At 35.9% G+C, this 22,161-nt stretch overlaps 1 pseudogene; it reads left to right on the forward strand.

Annotated features, from left to right (window-relative positions):
- The first annotated feature begins 12,844 nt into the window (after positions 1-12,844).
- Positions 12,845-15,966, forward strand: LOC116142922 (annotated as a pseudogene).
- The last annotated feature ends 6,195 nt before the right edge of the window (positions 15,967-22,161 follow it).

Consider the following 22,161-nt stretch of genomic DNA (forward strand, 5'->3'; position numbering starts at 1 on the left):
GTGATATGGTCCCCAGATATCAAGATGAATTAGGGCAAAAGGTTGAGTGGTGGTGGATGTGCTTTGTGGAAAGGTAATGCGTGCTTGTTTAGCTAATGGAAAAATTGGACATTGGGGTTGTAGGATAGTGGCAATATGACCTAATCTTTGATGATAAATAAAAGAAGTTTTATAAATCATTGTATTACAATTGGAAACTTTTTTGTTTGTAATACAAGTAGGTAAATTAAAAGACTCAACAGGTGCCCAGTAGTATAGACCTCTATTGCCTCTACCCAAGCCCATCAGTTTCCTAGTAGAAGGGTCTTGAATTCACATGTATTAGGACAAAACTTTACAATGCACTTATTATCCTCACAAATTTTAGAAATGGAAATGAGGTTGAAATGGAATGCAGAAACACATAATACATTCCTAAGTGTTAAATATGCAGACAATTGGATATTCCCTATATGAGTGGCTAGGGTTATGTTGCCGTTCAGCATGCAAACATAAGTTGATGATGTGGTGGAAACAATAGTAAAAAATTTTGATTGGCAAATAATGTGATCACTAGCTCCTGAATCAATAATCCACATATCATTTGTAATAACATTTAAGCAGTAAGAAGTATATGCGTTTGATGCTATGGGCGTATTTGTCATGTTATTCAGCATTTGAACTAATTGATTGTACTTATTCTTATTTAGAGTGGGAGCTGGTTGATTTCCAAAATTAAGAGTATTAACTTGAAATGATGAGGTATTACCAGTTTTGTTCTTGGTGGAGTTTGGACGACCATGCAACTTCCAACAGTGGTCTCGATCATGGTTCCGCCTTTTACAATAATCACAATATAGTTGCCCTTTTCCAGATTTTGAATATCCTGATCCGTTTGACCCATTTCTAGAATTATTGGACTAAGAGTTTGACCCAGTTGACCAGCCTGTTGACTTAGTTAACCCAGATTTTGATGTGGCATTGTTTGGGCCCTTGGATGCATTTAAAAACACAATCAGTTTCTGCCAGTCATATCGCATCAAAGAAGAATCTAGGCCCTTGATTTCTTCATATAAAATAGACCCTTTTGCAATCTCTTATTGCCCTAGCATCACTTCGTATTCTCTCGTCCCTGTAAACACTAATGGCTCGCCAATTGAACTATTTATGTACAACTAGCGTTGACTTTCATCCTGTACCTCCAATTAGAAGCTTCGCCAAAGTGTGGGTGGTGATGAAGTGGCCAAGATCTAAGCTCTAAATGCCAAAAAATTCTCGCTCAGGCCAAGGAGGAAATGCAACAGTCTGTCGCGATCTCTGATTCGCTGGTATTGTTGAAAAGTCTTCTGCGAGCCTTTAAAGGTCTCTTCGGCAGCATCTAACTCGTTCCAAATGACGAAGAGTCGATTGGAATAAGCGATGACAATTTGGTTCCCCTGTTTGAGTTCGACAAGGCGCTGTCGGAGTGTGAAAGTCTTGGCTAAGTCCAACTTTCCATACATCTCCCATATATTTGCCCAGATCTCAGTGGCCATTTCTGTTGGTGGGAGCCTCGCCGCCACTTCTAGTGAGAGAAAATTACTGATCCAAGACTAACCAACATGTTGCAATGGTTTTAATGGCGTTAAAGGTGTGGTTGAGGTGACAGTTGGAAAGAACCATCAAGAAAAGGATCTTTGTCCTTTGTAATAAGAGCTCATCGGAAGTCTTGTGACTAGGAGGCATAATTTTCAGATCCTGTGAGAACCTGTTTAATGAGGACTAATTCGGGACCATCTGCCACCGAGGAGAAGAGCACATCGCCTAGTTCAGGGTGATTGCTGTCGACGGCGGGTACAAGGTGAAAAGGATACATGTAGGGATTGGTGATTGGATCCTGACCCGATCGAGGGAAAGAACCCGAGAGTGAGGCTGGGTCAGGCCTTGAACTGGGAAAGCCGGGTTGTAACCTGACTTTCCAAATGGGTAAAGGGCTGGATCAAGTTTGGATATGTGGGTTGGATTAGGCCTTGGTTGTGCATGAGCTTGATTAGGTCTTGATTGTGTGATTGGGGCATGTGTGTTGGTTGGGCTTTTTGTGTTGGTTGGGCCATGTGTAGTGATTGGGTTTTTCTTGTTTGTATTGTTTTCCATTTTGGAATTTGATAGATTGTGATGGTAATAGGAGAGAAAAGAGAAAAAAAATACTAACCAAGAATCTGTTTAATTTTAGGGACAGAATAGAGAGGTCAGATTGATGTGAAAGCTAGTTGTCAGTACTCTGATACCATGTAAGAAATAGAGAGAGAGATAGGCAAGAGATGCAATTCTGGATAAAGACACTACCAGAGCATGCCAACGAGAAAGAGAAAGACAAGAGAGAAGAATTTGTATTTTCTATATATCTTTGTGAGCCTGTACAATGGTAAATATATACAATTCTTGTAAATGTAAAATAAAAAAAATAATGAATTACAATGAATTACAAATCTGCATTAATTCAATCAATCCCAAGGATTAAGGTGATTTATTGAAACTGTAATCATCCTTTGATCTCAGCATGCATAAATTAAGGAAAAGCTGTAATGGAATAAATTCATATCTTGTCAATAATAATAATAATAAATTTATTTATTAATAATAATTGCATCATGTACAGTCACAACATATCTCGGAATATTATATAAATTGATTGAGAAGTTAATCTTAATACAACGCTAAAACAAAACAATACAAATTCAAACAAAAAAAATAGAATGATAAACAAAGAAAAACCACATACATGCATTCCTAAAGGATTTTTAGTGTTAATCTCATCACTGTAATCTTGCAAAATGTACTCAACAAGACGAGGCATGTGGACTAAACATTGAAGGGCACTATTCATAAAGATTTATTAGTCACATTGGTAACTCAAAATTACCCACTCAGCAGAAAGAGTTATTACTTAATAATGTGTTATGTGTACCTAATATCACAAAGAATTTGTTGAGTATATCTCAGTTGGTAGCTGATAATAAGGTAAATGTTGAGTTTAACTCTTTTGGTTGTTTTGTGAAGGACAAGCTAATAGGACTAGTGATGCTACAAGGGAAACTTGAAGATGGTCTGTACAAGCTTGAAGTTGTTTCCATTTCAAATCAGTCCAACATCACAAAATCAAAGCCTCACGTTCTCAAATCATTTCTCTTTTTGCTAATTTGTCAAGTCTAGAGTCATGTGTCAGTCCTTTTACTTTCTCAGAAGAGGATGAATGGCATAGGAAACTAGGCCATCCATCTAAAAGAATATTGTTTCAAGTTTTAAAACAATGCAATGTCAATTCCAAATCAAATGAAATAAATTTTTGTGATGCTTGCCAATTTGGAAAATCACATGCTTTGCCCTTTAACAATTCCGATTCACATGCAAAATCCGTGTTGGAATTAATTCACACTGATCCTTGGGGACTTGCACCATTACTTTCATCCTCTAGATATCAATTTTATATACATTTCATTGATGATTTTAGTCGTTTCACTTGGATTTGTCCTTTCAAACTCAAAAGTGATGCTATTCAAGCTTCTAGTCATTTCAAAAATCTTGTTGAAAATCAATTTGGAACTAAAATAAAACAACTCTACTCTGATTGTGGAACCGAGTATCTACCCTTTTCTCAAATAGTTCAACAGTCAGGAATAATTTTTCAAACACACTTGTCCATATACCTCAGTCCAAAATGGTAGAGCAAAAAAGAAACACAGGCATATTGTTGAAATAGGGTTAACTCTCTTAGCATAGGCTAAAATGCCACTAACATTCTGGTGGGAAGCTTTTGAGAGTGTTGTTTTCTTGATAAATAGATTGCCAACCCCTATTTTTCAAAACATCTCACCAATGCAAAAATTATTTAACAAAGTTCCAGATTATTCCTTTCTAAAGATTTTTGGTTGTAGTTGTTTCCCATGTCTTAGACCATATCGAACTCATAAATTCCAATTTCATTCAACAATGTGTGGTTTCTTGGTTCTAGTGAATTCTTCAAGGGATATTGATGTCTCTGTTCCACTGGAAAAATATATCTCTCTAAATATGTAGTATTCAGTGAAAAAAGATTTTCCCTTCCATTTTGCGTTCCTAAATACCAAAACAATAATGAGTCTTGTCATTATTCCTTCACCATTGTCATGGCACTCACCATTAAGTTCTGGTCATCACACAACAGATTCTGCTCGTACAAGCCATCATCAAACTTCCTCAATAGCATCAACAAGTTCCCGAGGCTCAACTTCTATCTCACCAAGAGATTTATCTCAAGATTTTGCCACTGCAGTTCCTTTGAATGTAGAATATGTGTAGCCCTCAATTCAAGTAGAAATAGATGAGTCACAAGTTGAACCTAAAAAAGAAATTGGTGCCACAAATGAGACGCAAATAAGTAATGACACTTTCAACAAAACAGCCACTCTATGATGACTCGAGGGAAAATGGAATATTCAAACAAAATTTCCCTTACGTAGGTATTGTCGAGACCAATGAAAGTTTGAATTTTATGGAACCTGTGATTGTTTCAACAACTCTCAACAATAGTAATTGGAAGAAGGTCATGCAAACTGAATATAATGCTCTAATACAAAATCAGACATGACATCTAGTTCCATCATCTGTAGCCCAGTCCTTGGTTGGAAGCAAATGGGTTTTCAAGCTAAAATACAACCTTGATGGGAGTAGAATGCTACAAAGTGAGGATAGTTGCCAAGGGATTCCACCAAACCCCTGGCATTGACTTCTTTGAGATATTTAACCTTGTCATTAAACCTTCTATAGTTCAAATTGTTACTCACTCTAGCTGCCATTAAAGGATCAGAGGTAAGACAACTAGACATAAATAATGCATTTCTTAATGGTTTACTTGTTGAAGATGTCTATATGGTGCAACCAAAGGGTTTTGTTGATCCTAAATGCCAGATTTTGTTTGTAAACTTGACAAGGCTATCAATGGGCTTAAACAAGCTCCACACACTTGGTTTGACAGGTTGAAGAACACTTTAATTGATTGGGGGTTTTGTAATTCCAAATGTGACACCTCTCTCTTTTTCTTCAAGTCTACAACCAAAGTCTTGTTTATTCTCATCTATGTTGATGACATTTTGATAACAGACAATGGCGACAAACTTGTGCAAACTTTCATTCACAAGTTAAATAAGGTTTTTGCTCTCAAAGACATGGGGTCTTTACACTATTTTCTTGGAATTGAAGTTTGCAGGGATGAAACTGTGATGTATCTTACACAATCAAGATATATTTGAGAATTACTTAACAAAGCTGAAATGGGACATGTCAAAGCCTGCCCAACACCACTTGTAGTAGGCAAAAATTGTAACGCCCCACTTGAGGTATGTACTCAAGATTTGCTGTATTGCTTACATGTGTATTGGTTCAGTTTTAATTGAGTTTGTGTGTTGAGTTGGTTGAGTGTTTGCTCTGAAAATTATGAAGACTTGGCGAAATGTTGTGTTACAGACTTCGCTGGGGCGAAGAAGAATCTTCGTCGCGACGAAGAGGTGCTGCAGCCCACGGAGTCGCTGTTGGAGTGTTTTGCCGCGGCGACAGAATTGTCTTTGCCGTGGCGACGAGTCGACTAAAAAGTTTTGTTAAGTTTTAGATGTTTTTCCTTAAGGGCAATTTGACCATTCTACCCCTAATTAGCAGGAAAAGTGGGGAGTAAAATGTAAGGAAATTTCATAGAAAATATGTTTGTTTGGGGGTGTGTTTGTAAGGAATCAAAGGATATGGATGGAATTTCCAAGAAAGAGTAAGGGCAAAATGGGAATGCTTGTGTATAAGTTGAGCTAAAAAGGGTTAAGCGTAGAGAATCCTTCATTTCATCCATTTCCACTGCCTCTTCCATTCTCTACTTCTTCTCAAATTTCCTTCAATCTTCCAAGGATTTCTAAGGACTTTTTTTGAGTAATTTTTAGTAGAGTTTTAATCTAAAGCATCCTAAGGTAAGGATTCTTGCTTTAGATGAGAGTTTTATTATGTTTTGGTTAAGGTCTTATTTTGTGGTTGTTATTTAAAGTTGTAGAGAGAAATCAAGCTACCAAAGGAAAGAAGAAGTATTAGAGAAGCTATTTCCTCACAAGGTAAGTAAATGCTAACTAAGTTGAGATTTGAGAATTTATTTGAGTAGAGATTTTGTATGTATATGTATGTTTTATATTTGTTGAGATGGATGTAGAAGTATGGAGGTTGCTTGATGTTGGGTTGAGTTTGATTGAAGTGGAATGAAGTTTTGAGCAAATTTATAGAAGTGTTTTCCTTTGACAGGGAAATTAGAGAGTATAAGGGAGCCTTTCTCCCATTTTGGATGATTAAAGAAAAGAGAAAAGTTATAGTTAAAGTAGAGATTTATATGCACATGAGTTGTATGATGAAATGCTCAAGAGAAGCATGAGTAAGAGTAGAAAGCCTTAATTTTTGCTACATAGCATAATTGCCTCTCATAAGTGCATTAATGAGCATGAGTTATCTATATGCATTAATCATGCATTAATTATGCATTAGAAAGAGAGACTAGAGAAATTGAGTTTAAACTACTCTAAGAATAGAGAGAAAGAAAGAGAATGAGCACCAGAGAATAAAGAGAAAGTAGTGCTAGACAAGAGAATAGAGTAGGTTGTGCGATGGGGAACCCGTGAGTAATGGGTAGAGTATTCCCGCATGTACACCACGTTGAGAGAGCGACATGAGTATAAAAGAGAAGTGGTGTAGCCCGTGAGAGTGCATGCGGATGAGGGCTATACCTGAGTTTACTTGAGAGAGAGATTATGTACTCACATGGCCAAGGGTTTCGAATCCATGCATAACCGAGTCCGATTGGCTAGAATGAGTAAAAGTCACGGAGAATGGGAGTGAGTCCCAGCCATGCCTCTGGTCATATGGGACCGTGACTTGCTAGAAAGAGAGAGTTAATAGAAAAGAAAGAGAAACATAGAGAGAGAAACCGATAGAGAAAGCAAAGAGAGTAATGGGAATTGTAAGGAAAGAATTAGAGAAAGAGTTACGGGGATAGATGGGTAAAGGATTTATTTACTGAGCATTAGTTGTGCTCACCCCGTTGTCTTCCATGTTTTGCAAGATCTAGGTGAGGACGCAGTCACATGGACGTTAGTAAGCGAAGGGAAATGGCTACACTGTCCACCTTGTTTTTGATGCTTTTGTACATGATATAACTTTTTGTAGAAAGAATGTATATATTTAATAAAAGAAAAATTTGGGCCCAACTTTTTTATACTATTTTACATGTATTTTACTATGCATATTTTATGAGAATACGAGTAGAAAGTAGGTATTACAAAAATCTATCTAAACAGGATGGTGAAATCATGCAGAATCCTAAATCCTATAGACAGATTATAAGGGCTTTCCAATATCTTACACACACTCGCCTAGACATAACTCTCACTGTCAACAAACTGAGTCAATTCCAGCAACAACCCACAATGGTTCATTGGCAATCGGTGAAGAGAGTTCTTCGTTATTTAAGCGACACTATTTCTGTTGGCTTACATATTAAGCACAGTGACAGACATCTTTTAATTGGCTTCTTCGATGCAGACTGGGCTAGTTGCCCTGATGATTGTTGCTCAGTAGTAGGTTATTATGTCTATTTTGGTGACAAATTAGTTTCTTGGTCTTTTAAAAAGCAACATGTAGTGGGATTGAGTTGTTGCTCTATCCAGTTTATAATACAGATCATTAGTCTAATAACTGAATACACAATATCGAGAGTAACCAAAGGTTGACACTATTTCTATGCCTCGATCTCGTCGAGATAACAGATGATGAAAGGATTGAATTGTACGGTAACCATATCGTTGACAGGTAGCTACTTTGCTGAATCTGAATCTATCGGGTGACCATATTGCCTTGCTAGGGGCCAATCTTGGTCTGTGTTTAGTGAGACTATTAATTAGTGTTAATCACGATACTATATATTGCCGGTAAGATGAGAAGCCTATGGGTCACATACATAGAAGATAATTTAAGAGCCAGAAAGAAAGAAGGGTGTTTTCGTCTTTTTAGGTGAAAGGGTATTTTGGTAATTTCACAGTGCAATTAAATTTGCTGAGGTCATAGCCTTTTTTTAATTTGTTAGAAAAATTAAATACGTTAGATTACGTTTAAATATGTGTTCGCATATATTTAAATAAATTATCATTATTGTTAAATGTTAATATATTAAATATATATTAATTGAGATAATGATAAACAAAATTAAAATATCTAAATGGGAGTGTTTGGAAACAAGGGGTGTTTGGGTTGGAGCCCAAGCCTATTCCATAAGGGAATAGGGCAATTAAACTTGGACTATAAAAGAAAAGGTTTAATTTAGAGAGAGTGAGATTTTTCTTTATTTTCATTTCACTCATTGACAGAAAACTTTCCAGCCCCCAAAACACTCTCCCACGCCAGATTGCTTTTTGCTTAGAATCAAAGTATTCTTTGATTTTTCTTTCTTGTTTCTTAAGGCTAAAGAGGATCTAGCAAATCCCTCTTTAGTTCCTTATGATTATCTTCGTGTGGACTACATCGTTCAATCCTGCACTTGGGTTGGTAGCGAAACTCATTTCGAGACAAGTTAGAGGAGCCTCCAAACGTGGGTATGGTTTCTAAACCTTTAAACTGATTTTCTACAGATTCTTGTTTAACATATATAAACTGTAATTTTTGTACCTAGATCTTGGTTCTATGTAAAGATCCATGTCGTAAATATTTTTGTTTTCCACTGTGTAACTGGATCGTTTACTAAAAATAGCGAGATCAAATACAGAGTCGGAGTATTGATCACTAGATAATCTTGCTGCAGAATTGTCTTGGTTGACTTCTCTCTTGAAAGAGTTCTCTTTTCCTCTCTCTTCCAAACCAATTGTATGGGTTGACAATTAAGTGTAGCTATGCTTGCAACAAATCTCGTGTTTCATGCTCAAACTAAGCATATTGAGATCGATGTTCACTTTGTTAGAGACATGGTTCTGAGGAAAGAGCTAGAAATCCGATATGTACCTTCACATGATCAGATTGCAGATTGTCTTACGAAGGCCTTGTCACATTCTCGTTTTGAATTCTTGTGTGACAAACTTGGTGTGGTAGAATCACCCCTTCATTTGAGAAGGAGAGTTAAGGCAGTTGGATAAAACTTTGATAGGTTCAATATTTAATCTTCAAAGCCTACGTTTAAGCAACGTGTGTTCATGGGTTACTGCTGAGGTTGAGTGGAACTAGTCTTCAATTGTTCCTCTTTTGTAGCATTAAATTAGCATGCACTTTCTTTTGTATCTTATTCATGATTAGGAAGTTGCTAATCATGTTGTAATGTTTGCTATAAATATGAATAAAATCTTAGCAAAGTCGATTTGAGAAGTTATCTCTAAAAGCCTTTTATTTTGATTACAATGTAGAATAACGAACAACAACAAAATAAAAAAATATATTTATATTTAAGATATAAACAGTATTTGAAAACACACATAAGAAAATGTATCACTTATTTTGTTTGAAACTATTTAGAAATACCATTTATTTTGTTTGTCTTAAAGAATTTGTTTCAAATATCATTTGAAATGGAAATTTTCTTTTTAAATTTATAAATGTATGATGTTATCAGTCTAGGATTGCTAAGCATCCACATTGTCCTAAGTCATTGTATTGGGTGTATTCAAAAGTGGAATGAAATTTCCAAGCAATGTGTCTCCACCATATTAACTAATAAGTAGCCATAAAGCCAACTCATTCTTGGCCCATCTTTCAAATGCTTTGGCTTTACTCTTTAAAACTTGGCATAAAATGGGCTGGGGGTCCATTGAACACCCTACAAGCCCAAAGAACCAGGTAACCCTACGGAAATGAGCAAACTTCCTTGATTGTTAGGCCAACCCTTTAGGGTTAGTTTGCATGTATTATTTTCTTTATGTGTTTTAAACATATTAGAGGTGGGCAAATGGGGCCTGGGCCCAAATTGGTTTGGATCGATCCTAGGCCTGTGTAATGACTCTTTTTCTAGCTAGTATACTCGTAAAATAACAATAAAAACTCATCAAATACATATATAAGAAAATATATAAACAAGTATAAAACTATGGGCCCATATTTAATTTTCTTTATACACAAAATTTTACATAATATAATAAAGTCTCAAAATGTTAACTTGACAGTTTTGCCCAACCCTTCCGCTGCGTAACTGTTTCAAATGATCGCAATTCACCTGATACCTGCAAAAACATTGAAAACAATGGGGTGAGCACTTATTGCTCAGTAAGTAAACCCGCTATGCTACCCTTCTCTCTCCGTTGCTTAAATTCTGAATTTCTTTCCTTACTTCACATTTCCTCATTCTTCTCTATTCTTTCTCTACTCTTACTCTATTTTTTCTCTCTGTTCTTTCTCTATTCTTTCTCTTTGTTCTTTCTCTGTTCTAATTTCCCACTACTCAGATAATGGGCATGATAATATGCATATATATAATGCAAATGCACAAATGTATAAAACATGCATTTTCTTTTCTATTTTTCTTATTCTTATTCTGTTTCTTTTCTCTGTATTTCTTTTTTTGCTTCCTTTTCTAGTCTTTCTTTCTTTTTATTCTTTCTCATTCTTTTCTTATTCTTTTGCCGATCGGACTCGGTTGAGGCATGGATTTGGAACCTTGGCCGTGTGAGTGTATTCTTCTTTCTTGGGTACAACCCTCATCCACATGCATTCTTACGGACTGTACCAATTCTTCTTTCTTCTTCTTAGGCCGCTCACTAAAAGTGGTGTCCATGTGGGGAAAATTCTTCTTGTCACTCACGGTTCCCCATCGCCACAACCTTTTCTTCTTTTTATCTTTTTACACTTCGTTAAATAAAATTCAGATTTGAACTTCTTTAATATTCTCATTTCTTTCTATTTACTCTTTAACCTTCTTTAGTGCTTTTGCATGCTCTTATGAATATATATGCATGTAGATGGTTTCATGCTTATAATTCTTTCTAAATTCACATGTTTAAATGCAATTATGCTATATGGAATGCAAACATGTCATTCTCTTCCATCTACAAACTCTTCTCAATATAACACATAATCATACTAATATAAACACTTCTCTTTGTCATTTCATCAAACAACTTATGTGCACAAAGCAACTCTAATTTGGCTACACTTTTATCTCTTTTCTAAGCCACCAAAAAATGGGAATAAAACCCTCTATATTTAATGCCAAATCTGCCCAAAATACACACTCCAAAATTTCCACTTCAATTCTTCCAAATTTCATCCAAACATTCATCCAGCATCAAATACACCAACACAACTTCTCATGGATAAGTTATAATTATCATTCAACACCAAATCCATCAACAATTCTACATATAACACATATATATGCATAAAAGAAATTCTCTACACAACATAACTTAAATCATACTTAGAGTAGGATTTACTTACCTTATATGTGAACAATCCAACCCTTTAAGAATCTTCTTTGATCAAACTCTCTTCCTCTTAAATCCTATGAACACAAACCATCAAAATTCAACACTTTAAAAATTAAAACTCACCTCTTAGTGCAAGAAATCTTACCTAAAGATGCTTGGGATTGAAAATCCACTCAAACATACCTAAAATCTATGAATTTCCTTTGAAGAAGAATTGAAGAAATTGAGAAGATATGGAGGTGAAGGTGGCGTGAAAATGGGTGAAGAGTGGCTAGGGTTTCACTCTTCAATCCTTGATATAACATAAAATTATATATAGTTTCCCATTTTTCCCTTGCACTTTCTTTAAAATTCCATCTATGTCCCTTAGTCAATTACCATAATGCCCTCATTTTTATTGCATTTTCCATGAAATTCTATCTCTTCTTACTCCCCACAATTTCAACTAATTTTGAGTGAAAAGACCATTTTACCCTTAATGCAAGTTTAAGGCATTTTCTTCACATTTTCTCAAAATAACTTTAAAAAAAATCAACTAAAGGTATAAGAGCATAAATTAAATTACGTACCTCCATGTAGGCGTTACAGCCTGTCACTTTTGTGAGGGCCTGTACCGGTCCCAAGCCAGGTCTGATAAATATCAAGGGGGTTTTGGTTATTTGTTAAGGATGTTTTGGCTATTTGTCAGGGGGTTTTGGTTATTTGTTAGGGAGGTTTTGACTATTTGTAAGGGGGTTTGTTATTTGTTAGGGAGGTTTTGGCTATTTGTCATGGGGTTTTGGTTATTTGTTAGAGGGTCTTGGTTTTATTTGTCAGGGGGTTTTGGATATTTGTTAGGGGATCTTCTGAAATTAACTGGTCCCAGGCCCGGCCCTGGAGGAGGGACCAGCCTGGGCCCGGTCACCCCTCTCACAGTTTTAGGACCAGGGTCCTTTGGGCTCGGGCTTTTTGGCCACCTCTAAAACATATTGCTTAAGATATTTATTATTCTTTTATCTCATTACTTGAATAGACAAAGAATGGAATGGACCTCTATTGTTAAAAGTTTGGACCATAAGTACCAAATTAAATTAAATTCAACTAATTAATTTTACAACACTATTCCACTCTTTTCTTACATCACCTTCAATCCCTATTGGCTCAAACTCACACCATATGTCCTACTTGTACATTCCTCCATTTATTATGACCTTTACCATATGCTCCATAGTCCATACTTACCAATGCTAAACCATCTACCTCCCAACACTTTTCATCATCTCATCCCCCCACACTTCTCTTATATCATTCTCCCCATTGTACAATTCATCCTCCTCCCTCAATTTCCATTCCAACTTATTTCAAACTCCATTCGCTTCCATTCTTTCTCAATCTTTCTTACACCCAAACTCATTTTATTTCCATTTTTTTTTACTTCACTTCTTATAAAAATGACATCATTTCAAGGAAATGAACTAGACGACGTTGTAGTAGCCTCTGATCGTATCACTAGAGAGCCTCTAGAAAGCGAGAGGAAGATCAAGTACATGACACCGTTACAGGCCTTGCTGTTGAAACAAGAGCCCATAGACTCGGATGACCAAGATCAAAAGCTACTGCCACCTGTCAGTGTAGTTCCAATAAATATGTAGATGCAGATGTCAATGCAAATACCTATGATGATACTCGTTATAGCCTGTAAACGTTCATTGACAAAAGACCGCCACACCAAGGTTGAAGTGTAATGCCCCGCTTGAGGTATGTAGTTAAGATTTGCTGTATTACTTAAATGTTCATTGATTCGGTTTTAATTGAGTTTGTATGTTGAAATTGGTTGAGTTTTGAGGATTCTTAGAATTGCAGTCTTCGCCGCGGCGATGTTGGCTTTGAGTAAGGCGGTGTCAACTCTGTAACTTTTCGCCGGGACGACGGAAGTTTCTTTGCCGCGGCGACGAGCCAATTGAAAAATTTAATGAGTTTCTAGAGAATTCTTCATAGGGGTAAAAATGACCTTTCTACCCCTAATTAGTAAGAAAAGTGGGGAGTAAGATGTAAGAAAATTTTATGGAGAATAGGTTAGTGTGGGGGTGTGAGTGAAATGAATCAAAGAATATAGATGGAATTTCCAAGAAAGAACAAGGGCAAAATGGGAAAGGCAGGTTATAATATGAGCTAAAAAGGGTTAAGTGAAATAAACCCTTCATTTTCATCCATTTCCACCGCCATTCTCATTCTCTACTTCCTTTCATTTTTTTCTTTCAATTTTCCCAAGATTTCTAAGGAGTTTAAGAGAGCTTTTGGGTAATTTTAGTAGAAATTTCCTCTCAAGCATCCTCAGGTAAGGATTCTTGCTTTAGATGTGAGTTTTGCTTATGGTTATATTGAAGTCTTATATTGTTATTATTGTTCTTGTTTTTGTTTTAAGTTGAAGAGAGAAGACAAGACAACAAAGGAAAGGAAAAGTGCTAGAGAAGTCACTTTTTCACAAGGTAAGTAAATCCAACCTAAGTTGAGATTTGAGAAATCCTTTGAGTAGAGATTGAGTAGAGATTTATGTATGTATAAGTATGTTATGTTATTGAGAATTGAGTTGAGATGAATCTTTGCTTTGTGGTTGTTGAATACAGTTTAATTATGAGAAGTGTTTGATGTGTGAAGAGAGATTGAAATTGAGTTGAAGTTGGAGGAGTTTGCATGAATATTTTTAGGAGTGTTTTCCTTGGCAGGAATTATGACTGTATGAGGGAGTTTTTCTCCCATTTTGGATGATTAAAGAGAATAGTAGAGTTATAGATAAGTAGAGCTTTGGTATGCACATGAGTTGTTTGATGAAATGCCTAAGTGAGAAACTGCCTTGTCACATCTGTGACTTTCTGAGTAATGTTTGGGCATCTTACGGATTGAACTGGGTTTAGACCAAAACATAAAAGTTATATCCCTGTCTCTAAGCTTTAAAACGAGACCAAAATCGTAGCAATCCGATGTGTATAACGCAAGTTATGCCTTTTTTAGTGTAACCTGTGCAGATGACGATTTTGGCGCAACATTGCATTTGTTCATTTCATGAGGGCACTAATGAGCATGAATCATCCACATGCACTAATTATGCATAAGAGAAAGAGTAGGAAAAAGAGTAGAGAACTTTGAGTGTGAGCTTTATAAAGAGAAAAGAGAGAAAAAGAGAATAGAGTAGGTTGTGCGATGGGGAACCCGTGAGTAAGGGGTAGAGTATTCCCGCATGTACGCCGCATTGAGAGAGCGGCATGAGTATGAGAGAGAAGAGTCGTGTAGCCCGTGAGAGTGCATGCGGATGAGGGCTATACCCGAGAGTACTCGAGACAGAGATTATTCACTCACATGGCCAAGGGTTCCAAATCCATGCATAACCAAGTCCGATCGGCTAGAATGAGGAGAAGTCACGTAGAGCGGAAGCGAGTCCTGGCCGTGCCTCCAGTAAGATGAGGCTGTGACTACTAAAGAGAGTTAGTAGAAAAGAGTTATGAGAAAGAGAAAATAGAGAGAAGTATAAGAGAGAGAGATAAATAAGAATTGTAAGAAAAGAATTAGAGAGAGAGAGTGTGTTACGGGGATAGATGAGTAGAGGATTTACTTACTGAGCATTAGTTGTGCTCACCCCGTTGTTTTCCATGTTTTTGCAGGATCTAGGTGAGGACACAGTCGGATGGGCGTCGGCGAGCGAAGGGAAATGACTACACTGTCCACCTTGTTTTTGATGCTTTTGTACATGATACAACTTTTTCTATAAAGAATGTATATGTTTAATAAAAGAAAAATTTGGGCCCAACCTTTTTATGCTATTTTATATATATTTCATTATGTACATGTTTTATGAGTATTTGAGTAGAAAGCGGTTATTACATGAAGGCCGTGGCTGTAGGATTCGAATACCATCCATGTGTGCGGCTCGAATCTTCCAACTCACCCACGAACTTGGTCATAAATCTAACGGTGAAACTGTCAAGTGGCTCCTTGAACACACCCAACCAACCATCATCGAAGCCACCAGAACGGGAACAGTTCTAGCTATTTCCATGTTCTTTTGTGGGACCCTTAAAATCCCAACAAAAAAAGATGATAATTCATCCAAGGACGAAACAAACTAGACAAAGAAACGACATTATCCTCCGTCATCTAATGACGTGTTATCACATAACGGAGTTACAGTGTCACAAGCATGCGGATTGGCCCCAGTGGCCCCATAGGGTTTGATCCCTGTTTGGACAGTGGGAAATTGTGGGATGAATATGATGGTACCGACAGTAGGTAATGCTTTTTGGATGATTCACAAGTTCAAAGTGGGCTGTCTAACCCTCGGTTATGGCCATTATCGCCATCAGTGGGACCAGTTTTTAATTTGGCGGCAAGGCCTATGTCATCGTTGATGGATCCAATAGATATGAGCATGAGCGTGGTGGGGTCAGTGGTGGTAAATGGAAGTGCGATGACAAAACAGTTGAGCGTGGCGCTAAGTGTTAGTAGTAGTGGCAGTGGCAAAACCCAGAGGCTTAGAGATTTTGGTTTGGAGATTTATGATAAACAGAAGTGCAGTTGATGCAAAGACAAGTTAGAAAGCCATGAAACGACAAATTTTCAGGGTTTAGTATTGGTCCACTGAAAAAATAAAGTCTGACAACAAAAGAATTAATAATCTATGTTTTAATTTGTGCTTCAAATTCTGCAATTGCATTACAAAATGTCTTGAAGCCTCCATGGTTTTTTAGTTTTTACCAGGGAAAATTGTATTAACCCATTTCAACTATCAGAAATTAGATACATAAAATTCTCATCTATAAATTAAATTTTAAACATATTGGATTTTATTTTAACAACGATTAACCAAACAAAATTGCGCGTTTTAACGGGGTTGACCTTACCCACATGTAAGAAAGACTCGTAGCCTAGTGGTGGCTGTAGATGCAACATGACAAATATGAGCGTTCACACGCTTTTGAAAAGCACGTTTAAATTACATCCCTTTATAGTGGTTTTTCATTCAAGAGTGTCGTTCATGTTCTTTTTGGGTGTACTAAAAAACTTGTGCGTGTCCATTACTTAAGGGCCTATGTGATGCACATGGGGCCTCCTCGTTAATGGGCCAACATAGTGTGGGCCCACAATCAAACAAATTGGGTTGTTGGAGAAACGTATTTGGTGGACCCGTAAGAATAGGATGAAGGGTTATTATCAGTTGTTGTAGGGACATTGAGTATATAAGTGTCCCCCTAGGGTGTGTTTGGTTAGGGGTAATCCTCAAATATTGAGGTAATATCATCTTTTATTACTTGATTATCACGTTTGGTTGTCAAGTAATATAAGATTTTAATAATCTTTCAAAACCAATTATAGTCATTGTTGGTAATACAGGAGGTAATCAGATTACCTCCATTCTTTTTAGGAATTTTAAGATTACTTGGTAATCTTATTTTTGTTACAATTTTACCCTTCAGGAGGCGTTTGAATCATATATGTTTTATTATAAAGGCATATTATATTAATGAAAAGAAAGATCACCTTGAAGATTATTGGGAATGTTTAGAAAATGTGTTTGGTTGGTTCGAATGAATTGGTGAATAATATGTTTGGTTGGAAGGATAAATGGGTGGGTATGTTATATAGATTACTAAATTACCTTTCTTTTTAAATATTAATATAATAGTATTTATTATTATTATTATTTGAATCATTTCTTTTAACCCCCTACGTTTGAAATTTTGCTAAAACACCCCAGCCATATAAAACTTTAATTTGTAGCAAAATCACCCTCACCCACCCCAAGCCATTGCCGGCAGCCAGCCACCACCGCTGCTGGTAGTTGACGAAATGCCGCACGACTGGCTGTATATGGTTGACCATGCATCGGTAAAGCCGGAAATAGCCATCGATCACAAATCCATGGCTGAAAAACAGCCAGATTTGTGGCCATTTCATGGCCAAAGATTTGGTTGTGAAACAGGCATAGAAATGCCAGATCTGGCCGTTTCCAGATCCATGGCTGGAAAAGGCCTTACCAATGCACGACCGGCCAGATCCTGCTAGCCGTGCACCATTACGGTGAATGATATAGACGGTCGGCAGTGGTGAGTCATGGTCGACGGTGGTCTTGGGTGGTTGGGGGTATTTTGTTAACTTTTAAACTTTTTGTAGCTGAGGTGTTTTAGCTAATTTCTCAAATGTAGGAGGGTTGGGTAATTGTTATTTAGTAGATATTTGAGGGCAACTGTGTCCAAAATGGTTTTTAATTAAGGGCAAAATGGGAAGAAAAATCATATTACCTCGGTAGTGATTTAATAACACCCCCTAACTATTAGAGTAGATGCCCTAGAGCCAATCAATTATTGTAGAATTGACTCTTTATAATAATGTTCATTAATCAATAAAAAACATTTTATTCTATATTGCGTAAATCATAATTATTGCAATATGTATTGATATATGTCCTTAGAATGGTAGAACCGTGACGAGGGTATCAGGTGTTTCAAATCTTGATAGTGAGAACCCTATGAGCACATATGATGGCCATTCTAGAAACGTCTGTAGCCCCAGTATTATTTTGAAGTAAGGGCACAGATAATACGGCAAAGCTATCATAGTGTTGAATGATCCTGTCGAAAGGTAGTGACTGATCTCATTTGTCGAGGTTGTTTGGTGACAACTTGGTGCAACACATGGGTGCTTGCTGTAGGCGAATATACCGCAGCAAGTTCACTAGACTAACCCACCAGAGGATTCCATATGGATGGTAACCCCAGTGTCTATGGAACAAATCCTCTAACGAATGGTGGTGCATGTGATCCTTAGACTTGAGATCATCGGAGCGCCTTGTGCACCGATTGATGTAGTTTGACACTAGCCTAACGCAGTTCTTTTCAGAGCTGTTAATACGGTGGTGATTAGCTGCATCAAGGAGTGTATCAAGACTATGGTGGATAGACAGAGGATACATCACTCCCGAATACGGGAGAAGTTATCTCATGGCGTAATTCAGTATATGGCAATGACACTAAAACTGTGGCCACAATGAGATTGAGTTGTTGCTCTATCCGGATTATAATACAGGTCATTAGTCCAGAAACTGAATATATAATATCGAGAGTAACCGAAGGTTGACACTATTTCTATGCCTTCGTCTCATCGAGATAACATATGATGAAAAGATTGAATTGTACGGTAACCATATCATTGATAGGTAGCACTTTGTTGAATCCGAATCTATCGGTACCATAATGCCTTGCTAGGGGATAATCTTGGTCTTGTGTATAGTGAGACGATTAATTGGTATTAATCACGATACTATACACTATCAGTATGATGAGGAGCCTATGGGTCACACACATAGAAGATAATTTAAGACTCAGGAAGTAAGAAGGGTGTTTTCATCTTTTTAGAAGAAAGGGTATTTTGGTAATTTCACAGTGCAATTAAATTTGCTGAGGTCGTAACCTTTTATTTAATTTGTTAGAAAAATTAAATAAGTGAAATTACATTTAAATATGTGTTAGCATATATTTAAATAAATTATCATTATTGTTAAATGTTAATATATACAATAAATATATATTAATTGATTTTAATTGAGATAATGATGAATTAAAATAAATATCTAATTGGGAGTGTTAGGAAACAAGGGGTGTTTGGATTGGCTTGGAGCCCAAGCCTATTCCATATGGGAATAGGGCAATTAAATTTTTCTATAAAAGAAAAAGGTTATTTGTAAAAGAAAAGAGTTTTTCATTCATTCATTTTCATTGTAAAAGAGAAAACACACAGCCCCTTTTTCCTCTCACACACGCCAGACTTAGTTTTGATTGAAAATCAAAATACTCTTCATTTCTTCTTGTTTCTTAAGGCTAAAGAGGGATCTAACAAATCATTCCTTAGTTCCTTACGATTGTCTTCGTGTGGACTACGTCGGTTCGATCCTACACTTGGGTTGGTAGCAAAATACATTCAGAGACAACTTGGAGGAGCCTCCAAACGTGCGTATAGTTTCTTGAACTCTAGATTAATTTTCTGCAAATTCTTATTTTGATATAAACTGTAAAATTGTACCCTGATCTTGGTTCTATGGAACGATCCTTGTTATTATTGTTTTTTGTTTTCCGCTGCCTCAATGGATCATTTCCTAACACTAACAAGGTAATAAGATTACCCCCACATTACCAACAGTAAACACTATTGCAATAAAAGATTACCGTAATATTTTATTTCTTGCAAACCAAACACAAAAATCTTACAAAATAAACGAATATTACCTCCATTATCTTATTTACCCCTAATCCAAATGACCCCTTATTAATAAAATTTTTCTTCAATATTGCCCTTATTTAAAAAAAAAATTTACAATAATTTGCCATTACATTTGTACCCCTATTTAATTAAGTTTTTGGACAATAATGCCCTTATAGTTAAAATAAATTGTAGGCTCCCTAAGACCACCACTACCACCCAACCACCACCACCACCGATTGAACTCGTCGGAAGTCGTCGAAAATGATCGCCGTGCTTCAATATGGTTGTTTTCGGCCATATTGATGGCCATAGATCTAGTCGGAAATGGCTAAATCTATTCCGACCAGATCTATGGCCATCAATATCTGACACCGGCAGTGGTGATAGGCAACTGACAGTGGCTTGGGGTGATTGGGGTGTTTTTGTTAAGTTTTAAACTTTTTTGGTTGTTGGAGTGTTTTAGCAATATCTCAAATGTAGGGGGTTAAAAAAATTATTCAAAAAATAATAATAATAATAAAAATAATATTATATTAATATTTAAAAAGAAGGGCAATTTAGTAAATTATATAATATACCCACCAATTTATTCCTCTGAACCAAACATATTAATATAACATATCCACCAATTTATTTCAACCAACCAAACACATTTCCCTAAACATTCCCAGTAATCTTCAAGATAATCTATCTTTCCATTAATATAACATTCCTGATAATACAACATTCCCTGAACTAAACACACCCTAAGAGTATGGAACCATTTCAATATCAAATTTATCCCATCTTTTGTCTTAATGTTCATATTTTTTAATTTAATTTTAAATAAAATTATTATAAATGACAACACCCGATGTAAGTATACCACAAATTTTGACTTGTTTTATTTATTTACACCTCAATAATTAGATACATCTAGTTTAATCTTTTATTTAGATGATCATATCTCCATGATTAGAGTTACTAAAAAACACATTTTATATTTTAGTTTCAAAATGTAAATACTAGATTTTTTTATTGTTTATTATTTTGCATTTTGGGCCCATCCTCATATCTTTATTTATTTTATGAAATCTTTTTTCATCTACTAAGAATTTACTCTTAAATCTTGATATAATATAAGATTATTGAAAAAAATAATGTTACTTAACAAACCTCTATACTGTACTTTTAGAATAATAAGTGTACATATATTCTATTTATTAATTTATTAGAGATTTAAAATTAAAATTAAAATTTAATTTCATATCTTATTTCCACATGTAGAACCCAATTATTGGATTTAGCTATCAAAAATAAATATTATCAGAACAATTTTTTTTTTTTTTTTCAATCAAAACAAAAAATAATAGAAAATTTAAGGTTTCAATAATATTTGAACTCCTCCAAAATTTTTATTTTGTTTGTATTTTTTATTTATATTCATCCACCTTACAATTTAAATCCTAACTCTATCCTTATAAAAAGAGTAGAGATCTAAGAACAAAGAGTAATGAAGAAATAAAGCTTAGAGAATGAAGATAAATCAAATCTTTCTACGCGAAGATCGGTACTGATTTTCTTCCTTTCCTGAAAGTTGATCGATAATTTAGGGGAGAAATGGTGCAAAAAATAAAAATAAAACTTTTAAGTTTAAAGGGTATTTTTTGTGTCGAGTTGAGTTTAAAGAGATATTTTAAAGTATAAACATGTACTTAGTAACTAGAATTCTAATAAATTATAAGTTTACAAATCGTTTCCTAAATTAAAAGAACCACATTGGTCACAAGTCCTAATCCTAATTGTTTACTGTTGATTTTTTTGGCCTTTTATGGTTGCATAGATAATGGTAAAATAGGCTCAAATGTAATTTACTTAGAGTGATCCTAATATTGTTGTTAACTCAATAGTCACCATACTCTCATTTTGATGTTAACTGGTATGAATTCAACGCCAGGGGAGCCTAAATCTCATTAGTCGGGCCAAGAAAAATCCATGGAAGAAGTCATTTGTGATTCTAGCAACAATTTGGCCCAATTAAGCTTAATAGAAGAAGTCAATGCCAAGCCCATCCTCAAGTTGGCTCAAGAAGGAAGAAATGTGCAAGATGAGAACAACTTATCCAAGGGCAACCCAATCCGCACAAGTATGCCATGCTTCGATCTATTAGGCCCAATTCATGTATTTGGGTGCAATTAATCACTTGGAGCCATTCCCTTCAAAATTGACCAAGAAATTCAAGAACTAGTCAAATGGGAGCCGTGTGAGCCATTAATGCAAGGAGATAAGGAAACACGAGTGACTACAAGCCTTTCCCGTTTTGGCAAAGACAAAAAGGGAGCATTGGGCGGCTCCATGTCTCTTTCCACTTTGGGAAAGTCCTAGGTTACTTGTGAATGTGAATTTGACTAACTTTTGGGGATGATTTTACTTCTTGTTTGCAAAGTCCCATTAGGTTATTATTATCTTTTATTTCATATTTTCTCTTTCCATTTTGGCACCCAGTGTAGACCATATATAAACGGTTCTCTCTTTCATG

The sequence above is a fragment of the Pistacia vera genome, unplaced genomic scaffold, assembly GCF_008641045.1.
Source record: "Pistacia vera cultivar Batoury unplaced genomic scaffold, PisVer_v2 Contig421, whole genome shotgun sequence".
Classification (NCBI taxonomy): Eukaryota; Viridiplantae; Streptophyta; class Magnoliopsida; order Sapindales; family Anacardiaceae; genus Pistacia; species Pistacia vera.